Source organism: Equus przewalskii, chromosome 10, assembly GCF_037783145.1.
Source record: "Equus przewalskii isolate Varuska chromosome 10, EquPr2, whole genome shotgun sequence".
Taxonomy (NCBI): Eukaryota; Metazoa; Chordata; class Mammalia; order Perissodactyla; family Equidae; genus Equus; species Equus przewalskii.
The window spans coordinates 49,791,441-49,806,491 of NC_091840.1; the positions used below are offsets into that span (position 1 = coordinate 49,791,441).

General features: G+C 46.6%; 1 pseudogene; it reads left to right on the plus strand.

The window, feature by feature from the left end:
• Window positions 1-14,485, plus strand: part of LOC103561431 (polyunsaturated fatty acid (12S)/(13S)-lipoxygenase, epidermal-type-like) — a 41,654-nt pseudogene extending 27,169 nt beyond the window's left edge.
• The last annotated feature ends 566 nt before the right edge of the window (window positions 14,486-15,051 follow it).

Below are 15,051 nucleotides of genomic sequence, written 5' to 3' on the forward strand. Positions count from 1 at the left end.
TATATGTTGTCCCAGTGTAAATAAATTCTCCTCTAATTATCCTAATTTAAATGTGTCATCTATCTTCTATTGGATCCTTGGCTGATGCAGGAAAACTGGCAGAATATGAATCTCCTAGGGCCATCCCTGGAGTGTATGACAGTGAAACAAAAGTTATTACAGAAGAGTTCTGATGCCCTCGGAGTATGGAGCATTGTCCTTTTTAGTCGTCGTCCTCCATTATGGGGAAGAAGAGCGAGCTATTTGCCGTCTAAATTTGGGGGCATGCTTTACTACAGAAACTCGTGTTTGTTACTGGTCTGGAGACTTTTGAATGAATCTCACTGGAGATTTTTAAAAATTTTAGTGAGTTCACATTGGTTTATAACATTGTGTAAATTTCAGATATACATCATTATATTTCGGCTTCTGTACAGACTGCATCGCATTCATCACCAAAAGTCTGGTTTCCATCCATGACCATACACACGTGCCTCATTTACCCCTTTTGCTCTCCTTTCACCCCCTTCCCCTCTAGTAACCGCCAAAATGTTCTCTGTGTCTTTGTGTTTGTTTGTTTATCTTTGACATATGTCACCACAGATTTTGGAATGAGACACCTGTAAACAGTTCCAAGAAAGCCTGAAAGAACCTAATAACCTAAGAAAATAATATATTTTGCCTTGGAAGAGGATAGGAGCCATTTTCAACTCAACTCACTAGGGTGAGTACAGAGGAGGGCATCAGTGATTCTGGTGGCTCCACACGTAGGGGCATGGAAGCTGGCAGAGGGGCAGAAGCCATGGGACTACAGTATCTCCAGGCCAAATAATGGGACATCCAGCCTGAAAATGGTGTTGGGATTTTACCCTGATGAAATACGGCTCTTTCTCTAGGAGGAGTGCTTTTGATAGAAAGGACAGGCATGAAACCGAACACTGCTCCAAGAACCAAACATTACTTACATGAACCATCATATCCACACAAGTAATCAGTAGTGGATGCCAGAGACAGCTTTGATGAGTTACTTAGTGGAATTTCTTCATTCTGTCTCGGCTTCCTTCATAGAGGATGTATGAGAGTATGAAATATAAAGAGAGAAAGGAAAGGGAAAGTGTATGAAAAGCAAATCAGCCCTCTCTTTTACTCTAAGCCTCTATGTCCAAAAATAAGTGTAGCTAGAGTTAGGACATCTAATTAAATAGGTGGCAGAAGCATAGTTTAGAAGTAGATGGAGGCAAGGAGATGAGCTTTGAATGGACTTTGAGGTGGAAGTTATAAAATAAGCAATCTTAAATATTGAAATAAGATTATGGTATTAATCAAGAAGGACTGGAAAATTGTAGACTCAGGACAAGAAATCATTAAGTAAATAAAACACTACTCAGCAGGAAGGGAGGTTCACATAGCACAATGGGGAGGTGGTTAGAGAAGGAACGCAAATTCATGTTTACACAACAATTCTTGAGACTCGTCACTACTTGGTGTCATAATTGCTTTCTATGCATCTATAACTGGGACTTACTCCTGATAGGATTTCTTTTGCCCTAGAGACCCACTTCAAACTTACTTAAGCCACCAAAGGGGATTTCTTGGAAGGACACTTGGTATCTCACACAACCCAAGGAAGAGAACTGAGCTGGGTCTCCCATGGGCTGGAGCAAGGGGCTGGAAATGCTCAGGAGCTCACCGTTGCTCTCTTTCTCTCCTCTCTCCAGTCACAATCTTCAGGAAAGGGAGAATGGTTTGAGGGCTGAGGGCTTAAACAACGATATGTGTACGATACTGCCGGTGAATTTTAAGTGATGATAAATGACATCTAAGTTGTGATTGGCTTGGCGGGCAACTGGAATGTGAAAAGTAGGGATTTGGAGGCTCCGTCAGTGGAGGGAGCATGTTGCTGAAGTGTAAGAAGGGTCTTCTCTAAATACAAGTTGAGGCTCTTGAGGACAATGGTAGGGCACAGAGTGGAGGCGAAGTTTGTTAGGTGTTGGAGTCAATGGGGAGGAGGCGAGAGTGCTTCTGATTTTGAGGAGGAAGGAAAGAGGATTTTATTGGGGAATAGCGTGAACTTCAGAAGGAAGTTGTTGAGGGATGGCAGTGACACAACTCTCTGGACATGGCTGTGGGAGCAGGGAGGGTTTGTGGCCATTCATGGTCCCTAGATTCTTGCATATTGGGAGAGGTAGCTGCTGTGGACAGGGTAGCATCAGAGAAAAACTGGATTTGACAATAGGAGCTTCTAAATCACCTAAACTTAACCAAATTATCAGGTAATCAACACTACCCATCCCCTCCAAAAGAGACTGGCATGCCCACAGTTTGCCAAACGCACATAGTGAGTAGGCTAATTCCTGACACACCTGGCACTTTGATGCCCACCAGTTGAGCTTTAGGTTTATCAAGAATAGTTGTGTAAGTTTCCCAAACTGTTTATGTCAGTTATATTTATTATTGTAATTGTGAAATTTACAGAAAAATGGCTGAAATGAGTATACATAAAGGTATTGTTTTATTAAAACCAAGTTGAATACTTAATGACTCTATAAACAAGAATCATTAAAAAAAATCACTGTGAAGTTGATGATTAGGAGTAGGAAGACAACAGTAAAATGTTTGGGGAAAACCATAAAGATCTGGAGAGATACTGCATTTAGTTTTTTTCCCACAAGAACCTTTAGGATTTAGCTTCATTTTAAATAAACGTCAACTCATTTGGGTGTGGTTTACGCAAGAAAGACCTAGGGAAGCTTTTATTATGGACCCACACTCAAAAAAATTCCACCCTATATGAAAACATTCATGAGTGTCTATACATTTATGGTTTCACTTTAAAACAAAATGTTTAAGGTATGTCTGAATAGTTTTTGAATCCCACTTGAACCAACTATTTTGATTAACTATTTGAACATGAGGAGATGAAAGCAAGGTTTAAGCAAAAAGCTGTGGATTCAAAGCCTTTGCTCACAATGGAACAGAAGGTCCAGGAAAGAGGCAAGCTGAGGGGAGAGCAGGAGCTCCTGGGGAGAGGCGGATAGAAATGAACATCCAAAGAAGGAACCTAGGAGGGATCCCTGCCTGGTACAGCAGTTGTCCCTAAGGAGGTTGAGGAGAGCAAAAGACTGGGAGGTGAGGTGGGGAAGAATTGGTCCTTAAGGGAGCAGGCTGATGGGGCCCATTATAGGTGCTCAGCCTGGGTTGCTGGCCCCAGAGAGCCGGTTTCAGGAAAGTCCAACGGAAGCTTCATGACTGGATTAGACCAGGAATCTCAAACTCCCCCTCTTGGCTCACGAGTCTGAACAGCAGACCCAGCTGCCTCACCTGTCCAGCATTATCTCATTCTTGTCCTCAGCAAAAGGCCCTGCATCCTTGCCAAAATGGTTCACTCACTTTTCACTGAAAACACTCGCACACTTCAAACCATTCCACCTCCCTCATATCCGTCCCTTGTCCCTATCTTATTCATTTATTCATCAAAATTTGTGTAGGTGTGTGTGTGGGGGTAACAGCTAGTGTTTATCTGTCATCGTCTGTAGGCCAGTGTGTTCAGTCCTGGTTGGGCGTGGAACTGGCCAGGTAGTTTTTGCCAAGTGGATAAGGGTGGGGCGCACCTTCCAGAGCTGCTGTGAGAAACCCAGGGACACGTGCATCTGAGCGGAGAGGAACCTGTGGATGGGAGGTGGACACCTTGGAATCGATCACAATAGACACTGGTCTGAGAGTAGTTTCCTCGGGGGCTGGGCCTCAGATCCTCTTAATTGCTTAATTTCCACAGGTCCCCTCCCAGTCCGGGCAAGACGGGCAAGTACAAGATCCGGGTGGCCACCGGTCTTGGGGGGCTTCAGCAACCTAGCGCAGCTGTGGCTGGTGGGCAAGTACGGAGAGCGGACCTAGGGAAGCAGCTGCGGCCAGCGTGGGGCAAGGTCAATGCAGAGCACGGCTGGGCGCGGGGGCCCGGGACCCTGCAGCGGCCACTGGGGGCGGGGGAGGGAGGAGGTGCCTGCGGGCGCCCGAGCCTCGGGCGCGGGAGAAGGAGCTCGGGTTCGGGGTTGCCAGGTAGTAAAAGAGAAAGCAAGAGGCCCAGGAGAGAAGAGCAGCATTTTCTGCCCGGGTGGAGGGAGCAGAGATGCGCTGCGCTTTCCCCGGACGCGGCGTGGACCGGAGCCCGGAGGCCCCAGAGTTGGCTGTTCCTCCTCACCTCCAGCTGGGATTCAGGTCTCTCCTGGGAAGTGCTCCGTGGGGCAAGCGGAGCCAAACTTCTCTGAAGGTTCACTGACCCCGCCCTCTCTGAGGACCCCCAAACCTGCCTCTGACCCGAGTCCTGTTCCGCGGGAGGCGGAGTTTGATGTCGACGTCGTCCTACACCCGGGTCGCCCCCTGCTGGTGAAGCTGCGTAAGCACGAAGGCGTGTTGGATTTCGATTGCTTCTGCAGCTGGGTCACGCCGTGCAGGGTCCAGGAGCCCAAGGCGAGGCCCTTTCCCCTGCTACCGCAGGGCACTGATTATCTGCCTGCCCGAGGGCACCAGTCAGGGCGTGAGGAAACGGGGGGCGGCACCCGGCGGGCTGGGAGAAGGATGTCGAGGGAATGCTGTGATATAGGAGGGAAAAGTGAGAAAGCTGGAGAGGGGAGAAGTGAAAGAGCGTGGGGCTCAGAGGATGGCTGACGCAGGGGAGCGAGCACGGAGGGATGTCAAGGGAGGCCTCGTGCTCTTCTGTCCTCTCCCCAGCCCGGACTGTGAGAGATGACCCGCAGAACCTGTTTAAGAAACATCGGGAGCAGGAGCTCTAAGGCAAGAAAGAAGGTGAACCAGTGAGCCCAAGAAAGCCTTTGATCTCCCACGAGATCCCAAGAAACCCACCGCCCCACTTTCTCCGGATTCCAAGTTCTTCCTCCAGGCAGGCTCCTGGAAAGGTGGGTTAATCCTGCCTATAGGGGGGAGCACGCAGCGGGATCTTCCCAGGAACAGGTGATTCCTCCAGGACGAGGATTTGGGCTTCACTCTCTTTCTGGTGAAAGTGTTAGTGCCGGGTGGAGGTTGGGCACTGGGCTCCTAGGATGCAAGGTGGGATCCTTTCTTGATCTTCTTGCACTGGCCTTCTTGTTACAGGCTCTTAATACCAGCCCTGATATGGGTTCCCCTACGTTGAACCCAACATATATGGGGTTAAAACTCAAAGTACACGTCCCATTCCCTGCTTCTTTAGTTACACTCATATGTAAATATTTGTTTCTTTAAGCTCTGACTCCCTGAGCTTTACAACCAAATAGAAATTACAAAGTGTTAAAAGCCCAGATGGCCTCATGCTGGGCTCCCGCTCAAATTGTAACTAATCACAGGTCCTTGAAGTCTCTTATAAGGAACCTAATGTCCAGACAATATCAAGAAAAGCTTCCCAGGCCCCAACTCCTCAGCTTCCTGATGCCAGAGTCTACTATCCACCATGGAGATAAACAGCCAAGGACACTCATCTGCAAAATCCTTTATCTTCTCTGCTGGAAGCAGCCCCAGACACAGGCTGATGGGAAAATAGTGGCCAGCAAGGCCACAGCCACCCCCCCACTCCCCACAAAGAGCCACATTCCCAACCTTTAAAAACCCCAACCTGCTTCCTAATGAGCTAGCAATTCTTAAGGCACTAGCCATTGCTTTACTCCTGCTACCTGGCAAAGAAAATAAGGCCTTTTCTTTCCCCTCAAGACTCTGTTCTTGTTATTTGGATTCACATCGAGTTCAGACTGAACTTTCAGTAACATTCTCTCCACAGGTTGAAGGACTTGGCCCTCAAGGGGACGTTGGGTCTCACAAATTCTGCAAAAAGACTGGAAGACTTCAAAAAAATATATTCCTGTGTGGAAAGACTGCCCTGGCTGGTCAGTTACCACAACCTCCTAAAATCTATATCACATTTCCAACCCAAGGATTTGGAAGAAGAGGGAGAGAGGATAGGAGAGTGATGTGTTAGTAGGATCAGGAGCTCAGAGCTCACAGCGTGCGCCCCAACTGATGTCGCTAGAGCAGGTTTGAAATTCCTGGAAGGATGATGCACTCTTTGGGTACCAGTTCCTCGACAGGGCAAACCCCATGCTCTTGAGGCATTCCACCAGCCTCCCAGCCCAGCTGGCACAGCCCAGGGATGGAAGACTTGAAGACCCAGCTGGAGAAAGAACTCCAGCTGCTGCACTCCCTCTGTTCACTCGCCACCACAGCCATGGTCCCCATCTCCTTTCTCTATGCTTCCTTCTCCTGCCTCCTGCCCCCCCCTTCCCTCATTTCCTCCATTGATACCTCTTTAATCTACACCCTCCTCCATCTACACTTATGGTTTCTCAACTATGGTACTATTGATATTTTGAATCAGATAACTCTTTGTTGTGGGGGGCTGTCCTGTGCATGTAGGATGGTTAGCAACATCTCTGTCCTCTACCCACTAGATGCCAGTAGCATCCCCCAAGTTGTGACAACCAAAAATGTCTCCAGACATTGCCAAACATCCTCTGGGGGGCAAAATCACGTCTGCTTGAGCACCACTGATCTACACCAACTCCTGCTGTTATCTCCTTCTTTTCTTCCCCCTCTTCCATCTCCACCTTCATCTCTTCCTTCTTCATTAGATGTACTTAGCCTTAGGGAAGAGCTCAGGCTTCTGGAGGGAAACAGCAAGAGAGACTGAACAAAGCCCAGTAGAGAGCTGGGGGAGGAGGGGATAAAGGAACTATTTTGTGCTGCATTTGGCTAAAGCCTGAGGGGGGTGATAAGGGAAGACTTTGGTTGTAGGGGGTGGACGTGCATGGTGGAAAACCAGAAAGTTCACCTCAGGAGCTCCAATTCTGTTGAAAGACACTGGGTGTGGAAACCTTGCATTTAGGGCATTGGTTATGGGGAAAGTGATTGGTGTTTAAAGTAAAAGTTGATGGGTAGAGGAAGGATCCACTCTGGCAAATGAGAGAAGGCAGGTCCAGAACTGATCCTACCCCTCTATCCACCCCTGCCCCCAGCCTCAGGCTGGATCTTTGTGTGAAGTTGATTTCTCCCTGCTGGATGAGGTCAAGCCTAATGCCATCATTTTTAAGTAACAATATGTGGTGCTGAAGCTCCAGCCTGATGGAAGACTCTTACCCATGGTTATTCAGGTAGAGACCTAGGTTTCCCACCCCCAGACATTGACCTCCTTTGGGACTTAGACACACAGGCCCTCAGCCCCGACTCCCTCTTGCCCAACTCCAGCCATCTTGTCACAGATGGCCCCAATCTGTGCTGTTCCTGCCCTCAGATCCCCTCATGGCCTGGCTCTTGGCCAAGATCTGGGTCTGTAGCTCTGATTTCCAGCTATATCAGTTACAGTCACACCTGCTGAGGGACATCTGATGGCTGAGGTTATTTCTGTGGCCACAATGAGAAGCCTGCCCAGCCTGTATCCTATCTACAAGGTATTTCAGCATCTCTGTCATTCTGCATCTGACAGCCCTTCAGATCTCACACTTCTAACCTTGTGGCATCTACCAAGAGTCTAACCTTGTGGCGTGTTAGGTTAGTAGCAATCTCGGTTTATATGTACACGCATGCATGCACATGCACACAGACACACACAGATATACACATATATACACAGTGCTATCAGAAGACCCAGGGTTGGGGAAAGAATGAGAGTAGGTTTTTACAAAGGAGTTGAAATTTGGGCTGAGGAGGTTCTGTTTGGGTGGTGAGGGATGCAGACATTTCAGTCAGAGAGACCTGCAGAGGAATGTGGATAATGGCTGATAGTAGGTGTGTCAGGCATCAGAATTGGCCACCCCAAAATGTGTCTCTGGCTTGATTATTTTTAAGATCAAAAGACTCTGGAAGAAACTTTGACCTTCCCCCTAACTGCATGAAAGAATTTAAGATAGGTCTCTTCCAGGAAGGAGCTAATATCATAGGATTAGTATAATGTAAAAGAGATGTGATAGACAGAAAGGCACCAGCAAGCCCATTTTTATCAAAGTTCTGTCTCTCAGGTCACATTGTCTATAGATTGCCCAGCAAACACTTGTTTATCAAACATTTGCATTTCCATCGCCATGTAAATTGCCTTCCTCCCTTTTGAAGTCCTAAACCACCCCCCCCCCCAACATCCTCTCTGTCTTTAGCTGAAGATGGTATTTAAGGTGGTGACTTCAGACATTTTGGTGAGTTACTCAGTTTTCCTGGGTTTCTCCAATGTGTACATGTTGCTAAACTTTGTTTTATTTTCTCTTGGTATTCTGTCCTATGTCAGTTTAATTCTTAGATCAGCCAGGAGGACCTAGAGGGTAAAGGAAGTGTCTCCTTCCCCTACAGGTGTGATTGAAGAGTAGGATGTGAGTGATTGAAGCACTGGGTAGGAGGAAAGGGAGGTGGGAAAAGATGAGAGAGGAAGCCATGTTACTTGGTGGGGAGAAGAATAAAGAGTTCTGTTTTGACCACGTGAGGTTTCCAGTGCTCCTAGAGATCCATTTGAAAATGTCAGGAGGGCAGTTAGAGATATGAGCCTGGAGTTCTTGGAACAGGTCAGGGTTGAAGATAGAGATTTTAGAGTTATCAGAAAACAGAAGTATCTAAAGCCATTGTACTAGATGAAGTTGTCTAGGGTTTGTAGCTACAGCAGAGAATTTGTCCCAGGATATAACTCTAGGGCACCCCAACCTTTATAAGTTGAGAGGAGGGAGTGAAATAAGAAAAGGAGCAAAAGAAGGGACGTCCATTGAGGTAGGAGGGAAACAAAAAGTGTGATGTCATGGCAGCCAAGAGGAGAAAGTGCTTTAAGAAGGAGACATAATTGTCTATGCCAAATGCTGCTGAGAAGTCAACAAAGTTACAAACAGAGAAGTGACACTTGCATTGATTGTCTGATTGGTGTGGGCTGAGCAGAAAAATGTGAGGTGAGAAAGCAGAGATAACACAGGGTGACGCTTTTAAGAAGACTTGCTGTGAAAGGGTAAGCAAGAAACAAAAGGGGTGTGGGGTAAAGCGAGGGTTTTCTTTGTTAGGGTATCAAATATTAAGTGTGTGTGTGTGTGTGAGAAAGATTGATTGATTACAAGTGATGTCCTGGGGTCGTGCTCCTGATCACAAGTGGAGGAATTTGCCTGTGAAGGGAGTAGAGATGCTTTATTAACAGTGATGAGAGAGGCATAACATATGGTTTCATATGTGGGAAGCTTGCTAGTTTTTGTGGTATGAGATAAAGGATTCCTAGAATTCTTACGAATAACATGAGACTGTGTAAATAAGTGAACTCCTAAAACCCTTGACCTTGGGAGGCCCCAGGAAGACATTTCCCCATCTCTCTTCTCCCAAATCTTAACCTGACACAATCCAATCCTACGGGAAGTCTCTCATTTTCGTGAAGACCCATCCTCTCCTTTTTTTTTTTCTCTCCATGGTTCTTTAATTTCCCCTCCTCTCATGGATCCTGAGATCCTCTTCTTTGACTATGTCCCACTTCTTTCTTCCACAATCAGCTCCTGAGCCCCTACTTTCACTACACTTTGGAGAGCAACATCCTGGCTCAGAGTAATCTTGTCTCTGAATGGGGAATTTTTGATCTGGCTTGGGAAGGGATGGGTAAAGAGGGAAGAGGGCTCAATGATGACAGAATCCCAAGGGATGTTTCACTTGCTCACTCCTCCCCCAAGCTCTGCTTCCTCCATGAAGGCCTCTCCCTGATCTGTCTCACACCCAGGTAGCCTTCTCCTTAGAGAGGCCTGAGTAGGACCTGGAATCTCCTGATCCTGATCTCTCTCCTGCCCCACCTGACATGGCTAACCCTAGTTTATCTGCTGTGGGGTTGTCCTCAGGTGATGACCACTGGTAGTGGAGGCCATGTTGACATTCTCCAGAGATCACAACTTGTTTGACCTATTGTTCCTTCTGCCCTCCTGATGACCTGGCTGAACTTGGGCTCTTGGATGTGAAGTCTTCTCTCTGTGGCCAAGATGCCCTCAGGCTGTGGGAAAACATCAGCTGGTGAGGGTAACACAGAGAGGGAGGACCCAGTGGGCATGTTGGAGAGAATGAGGAGGACCTACAGGTCAAGAAGGTCCTACACTGGCCACCTGAGACCAAATGCCTTCTTCCCTAGGAGCAGGTACGTGGAGGGGATGGCCAATCTTTTCTGCAAGAGTGATGAAGCCGTGAAGGATGGCCCAGAGCTGCAGGCCACTGAGACTGGACTGCAGGGTGCCTAGGATGGGGAGTAAGGCACAGATCCCTCCCCATTGAACTTGTGTCAACTGGCCCCATCTGTCAACAATCTGTCCCTTCTCACAGCATGATAAGATACCTGAGAATTTCTGGACCTCTCCAGAAATCCTAGTGATCACTCCTGATTCCTCAGCCCCCTTCCTTTCTCATCTTCCCATACAGCATTTCCCATCCACATGCTCTAAGAGCTTCCTCTGGATCCAGATACAGTTCTCAGGTATTTTCCCCCACCCTTTCATATCCTCTCCCCATAGCACCACGGTTCATTCAAGTCCATACAGATTTGAGTACACACCACGTGGAGCCATAGAGTCTAGACGCCACAACCACAGATGGAAATTCTTTTCTATATCTCCAAATATCTTTTGCTACCTGAGATCTGTCTCATGTCCTTGTCTCATAGTCTCTAATTCTCTTAGTTTCACCCAGGTTCCTGTCTCTTTTATACCTTTATACCTTTGATTCTGAAAACTCCATTTCTGACCCCTTATCTAATTTGTCAAGATTCTCCAGCTCTTCTTCCACACCTCAAGACCTATGAACTCTCTCATCCCAAGCAGTGAGCACAGGTGGAGGGGGCCATGTGCAGCTGGTCCGTCAGGCCATGGCCCAGCTGACCTACTGCTCCCTCTGTCCTCCTGACGATCTGGCTGACCGAGGTCTGCTGGGAATCCCAAGTGCTCTCTATGCCCACGATGCTTTGCGGCTCTGGGAGATCATTGCCCGGTGGGTGAGAGTGGGAGCTGAGAAATGGAGGGGCATCGGGGAGACGGAGAGTGGGGCTCTGACCTGAGGTCAGCATGAGGCAAAAGAAACACATGAAAACAGGAAGGCCCAGACAGGAGGAGGAGAGGACGCAATCCTGGGGAGATGAGGGAGTGTGCGGAGTCAGTGGGGAGGTCTGAACAGGAGGAAAGTGGAATAGGGGTAGAGAGCCTCGGTCGGGAAAGCTGTGGAGGGGGAGACTGAGGGATCTGGACAAATCAGGGTTCTTGTCCGGAAGAATGGCCAGCAACCACATGTAGGGAATTCCCAGAACTAAGGACCCACATTTCATTCCTTTCCACACTAGTGTGCAGAAAGAGCCAGGGAAAGTCCCAAAAGGCATGTGTTGAAGAATCTATCCTCAGACACAGTGAGAGTCAGTTGGACAGAGACCACAGGAAAGTTAGAGGAAGGAGGCTGGAGCCTTCCCCCCTCAAGGAGCTCCCCTCCCTTCTCCTCTGGGCAGGTACGTGGAGGGGATCGTCCACCTCTTCTACCACAGGGATGACACCGTGAGAGGGGCCCCTGAGCTGCAGGCCTGGTGTCGGGAGATCACTGAGGTGGGGCTCTGCCAGGCCCAGGACCGAGGTAAAACCCCTCCCCAGAGACAGGAGCTCCTCAGAGACTCTGCCCAGAGCCCCTTCTCAGCCCTGCCCTTCTGGGTTCAGGACCCCGACCCCTCATCACAACCCCCTCTCCAGCCATACATGAAGCATCTGAATCCCATTCCCACCTCCTAAGACCCAGGACAATTCTACATACCAAAGGTTGTCTCCTCAGAGACCTGGCTATTCCCATAGAGGTAACCGTTATCCTGACTTCTAACAGCATAGGTTAGTTTTACCTGTTTTGATCTTTACACAAATAGAAATACAAGCAAGTACTCGCCTGTGTATGCCTTCATTCTCTGAACAATATGTTTGAGGTTTACTCATGTTGTTACATGTAGCGTGAAGTTCATTCATTAACGTTGCTGTAAATTTCCCATTTTGTGAATATGGCACAGTTTATTTTTCCTTTCTGCTATTGATGAGCAATTAGGATTGTCTCCAGTTTGTGCCTATTACGCTCTGTGCTGCTGTCGACGTTTGTGTGTGTGTTTTTCTGTCGTGGGCACACGTAGGTATGGGACTGATGGATCACCGAGTGTGCTCATGTTCGTTAAGTTACTGTTTTCCAAAGTGTCTGTTCCAATTTCCACTCCTTCCAGGAGAGCATGAGTTGTAATTGCTCCATATTCTCTCAAATACATGAAAAATATACTTCTATCATTTTTACTTTAGCCATTTTGGTGAGGGTGCAGAGCTTTTGTGAGTTAAAGTTGCATTTCCCCAATGACTTGCTGCACTGCGTTCTTTTTCCTTGCTTTAATAGCCATCCGGATATCCTCCTTTATGAGGTGCCTATCAAAGCCTTTTGCCCATATACTTTTTGGTTACCTGCCTTTATCTTGTTATTTTTAACCACTTTTTAAAAAAAGAGTATTTGACCATGCAGCCTCTCAGAGCTTCCACTTTACCATAAGCTACACCCTACATAGCTACAAAGTTCTGAGGGGCTTTACATGGGTCATCTATTTATAATGTAACAATTATTATCTTCATTTTCAGAGGAAAATAAGAGGCTCCGAGATGCTAAGCAATTGGTCCAAGGTAACGCACCTGGTCAGCAGCAGAGCCAGGACGGGTCCCAGGGCTGATGCCACAGCCTGGGCTCTTGACCACTGCACCACCTGCTTCACAGACGATTGTCCCCTGAGGCTCCCCTGGGCCCTTGACTAAATTATCAACCACCCCTCCCTGACTTCTCATGTCCGTCTTCCTTTATTTATTTCTCTTCTCATCACTATCAACATACTGTGTGCAATTTCACTTGGTTATTCTGTTTATTATCTTTCTCCTCCAATAGAATCTAAGCTACAAGAAGACAGGGTGTTTGTCACTTTTGCTCACCAATGTATCCCCAATGCCTAGACAGTGCCTACTACACAGTATCCCACACATTTTGAATGAATGAATGAACACTTGCTAATTCTAAATATGGGTGTCTCAAGACATCAGCATTTATTTCCTTGACTCCTCAGGGACTGCAGTTTTTAAATTTGGTCTTTCTTCTCCTAGGTTTCACTGTCTCCTTCCAGTCTTGGGCTCAGCTCTGTCATTTCCTTGCCACGTGCATCTTCACGTGCACTGCCCAGCATGTGGCCATCAACCAGAGCCAGGAAGAGACAACTGAAAGCCTGGGTCCCTAAGGGAAAATGCCTAGATTAGGGGATGATTGAAGGAAAGAGTTGGGGGCTAGGGTCCTGCACATCAGAGTTCCAGTTTGACTCCAGATTTCTCCTCCCCCTGCTGGACTGGTTTTTCTGGGTCTCTGATGCTCATGTTCAATGAAGATGCCTCCACCTACCACCAAGGAAGATGTGACAATGGCCACAGTGATGGTCTCACTACCGGATGTCAAGCAGAGCTGTCTTCAGAAGTTGCTTGTGTGACAGCTGGGCCAGTGGCAGCCAGACAAGGTGGGAGGGGACCTTGGGAAATCTGGGGGCACTGACAACTGGAGACAAGATATCAGAGTGAGTGACTGGCCTCTGGTGCCCGTTTCTTAGAACTAAAAACTAATTGATCCTTTTTTTCTGCTTCAGGTGGCCCTGGGGCACCACACAGAAAAATATTTTTCAGGCCCTGAGCCCAAGGCTGTTTTAAGATGATTTCAAACAGATCTGGACAACCTAGATAAGGAAATCATCGCCCAGAATGAACAACTAGACCTTTCCTATGAATACCTGAAGCCAAGCTGCATAGAGAACAGTATCGCTCTCTGAGCCCAAACATGCTGGCCCTTTAAAGATCCTATGCCACCCCACTATGATTAACCTTTTCCTCCTAAGTTCTATGTTTTAATGGATCTGAGTTGCTATGCTTCTACTTTCTTCCCGACCTGAGTTCCCTTCCAGGATATGTCACTAGTCTGAGGCACTGTCCTCACCTCCTAGTCACCTAACAGAATGATCTTTAACTTAAAACCATGCTCCTTAGAGAACATGGAGCCTCCTCCTGCCTCTGGAAACTTTGTCTTTTCGATTTATTATATAATCATTTGGGGATGGATTTGGTAATATGGTGTGAGATAGATGTCCAATTCCATTGTTTGCATTGGGACAATCCCTTATCTAAGCACAGCTTATTGAAGAGCCCACCCTCTCCCCCAGATCTATAATGCTAACGTAAATCGAGTTGCCATATCTGAATGGGAGTATTTTTGAGCTTCCTATTCTATTCCATTCATATGTTTGTCTTACAACACACCACACTGACATATTGTACAACTTTATAGTTAACATAGTCTGTTATTTCATAAGACATATTCATCCAACTCGTCCTTTAGAGGTGCCTTCGCTTTTCTTGGACTTGTGGCCTTTTACACAGGTATGAGAATCAGCTTGTAATTCTCCATATCAAACTATTGTGATTTTTATTGGAAGTACATCTAGTAAAGTTTGTAATCTTAATCCAACTTTGTATTCTTGAGGTATATCGAATTTGTCGTTTTATACATTGTTGAATTCCAAAATTACTAATATTTTGATGACAATTTTTGCATTTATGGTCTTTAGTTTGGTTGGCTTATGATTATCATTCCTTGAGCTACCCTTTTCTGGTTTTATTAAGATCCTTATAATTACCCTTAGTGAGTTGGATACTGTTTCTCATTTTTTGCAGTTTTTTTTAGATCTTCTCTATGGTATTATCTTTTCATTGAATGTTTTATAGAATTCATCCTTACAACTGTCCATGTGTGGTGGATTTTTTTGGTGGGAATATTTTTGAGTACCTAGTCATATTCTGTTTTAGTTATAGAACCATCCAAATTATATTTCTTCTTTAGTCAGATTTAGTTCTACTCTTTCTGGGAAGTTTACAAAATTTCACCACATTTATTGTCATGTTGAAAATATTCTCTTACTTATTAACTACCTGCAGCAACTGTAATTATGGCTACCTTTCATTGCTAATGTGGTTTATTTGCACATTCTTCCTTTTGTTTCTTTATCAATCTTGCCAGGAGTTTGGTGATTAT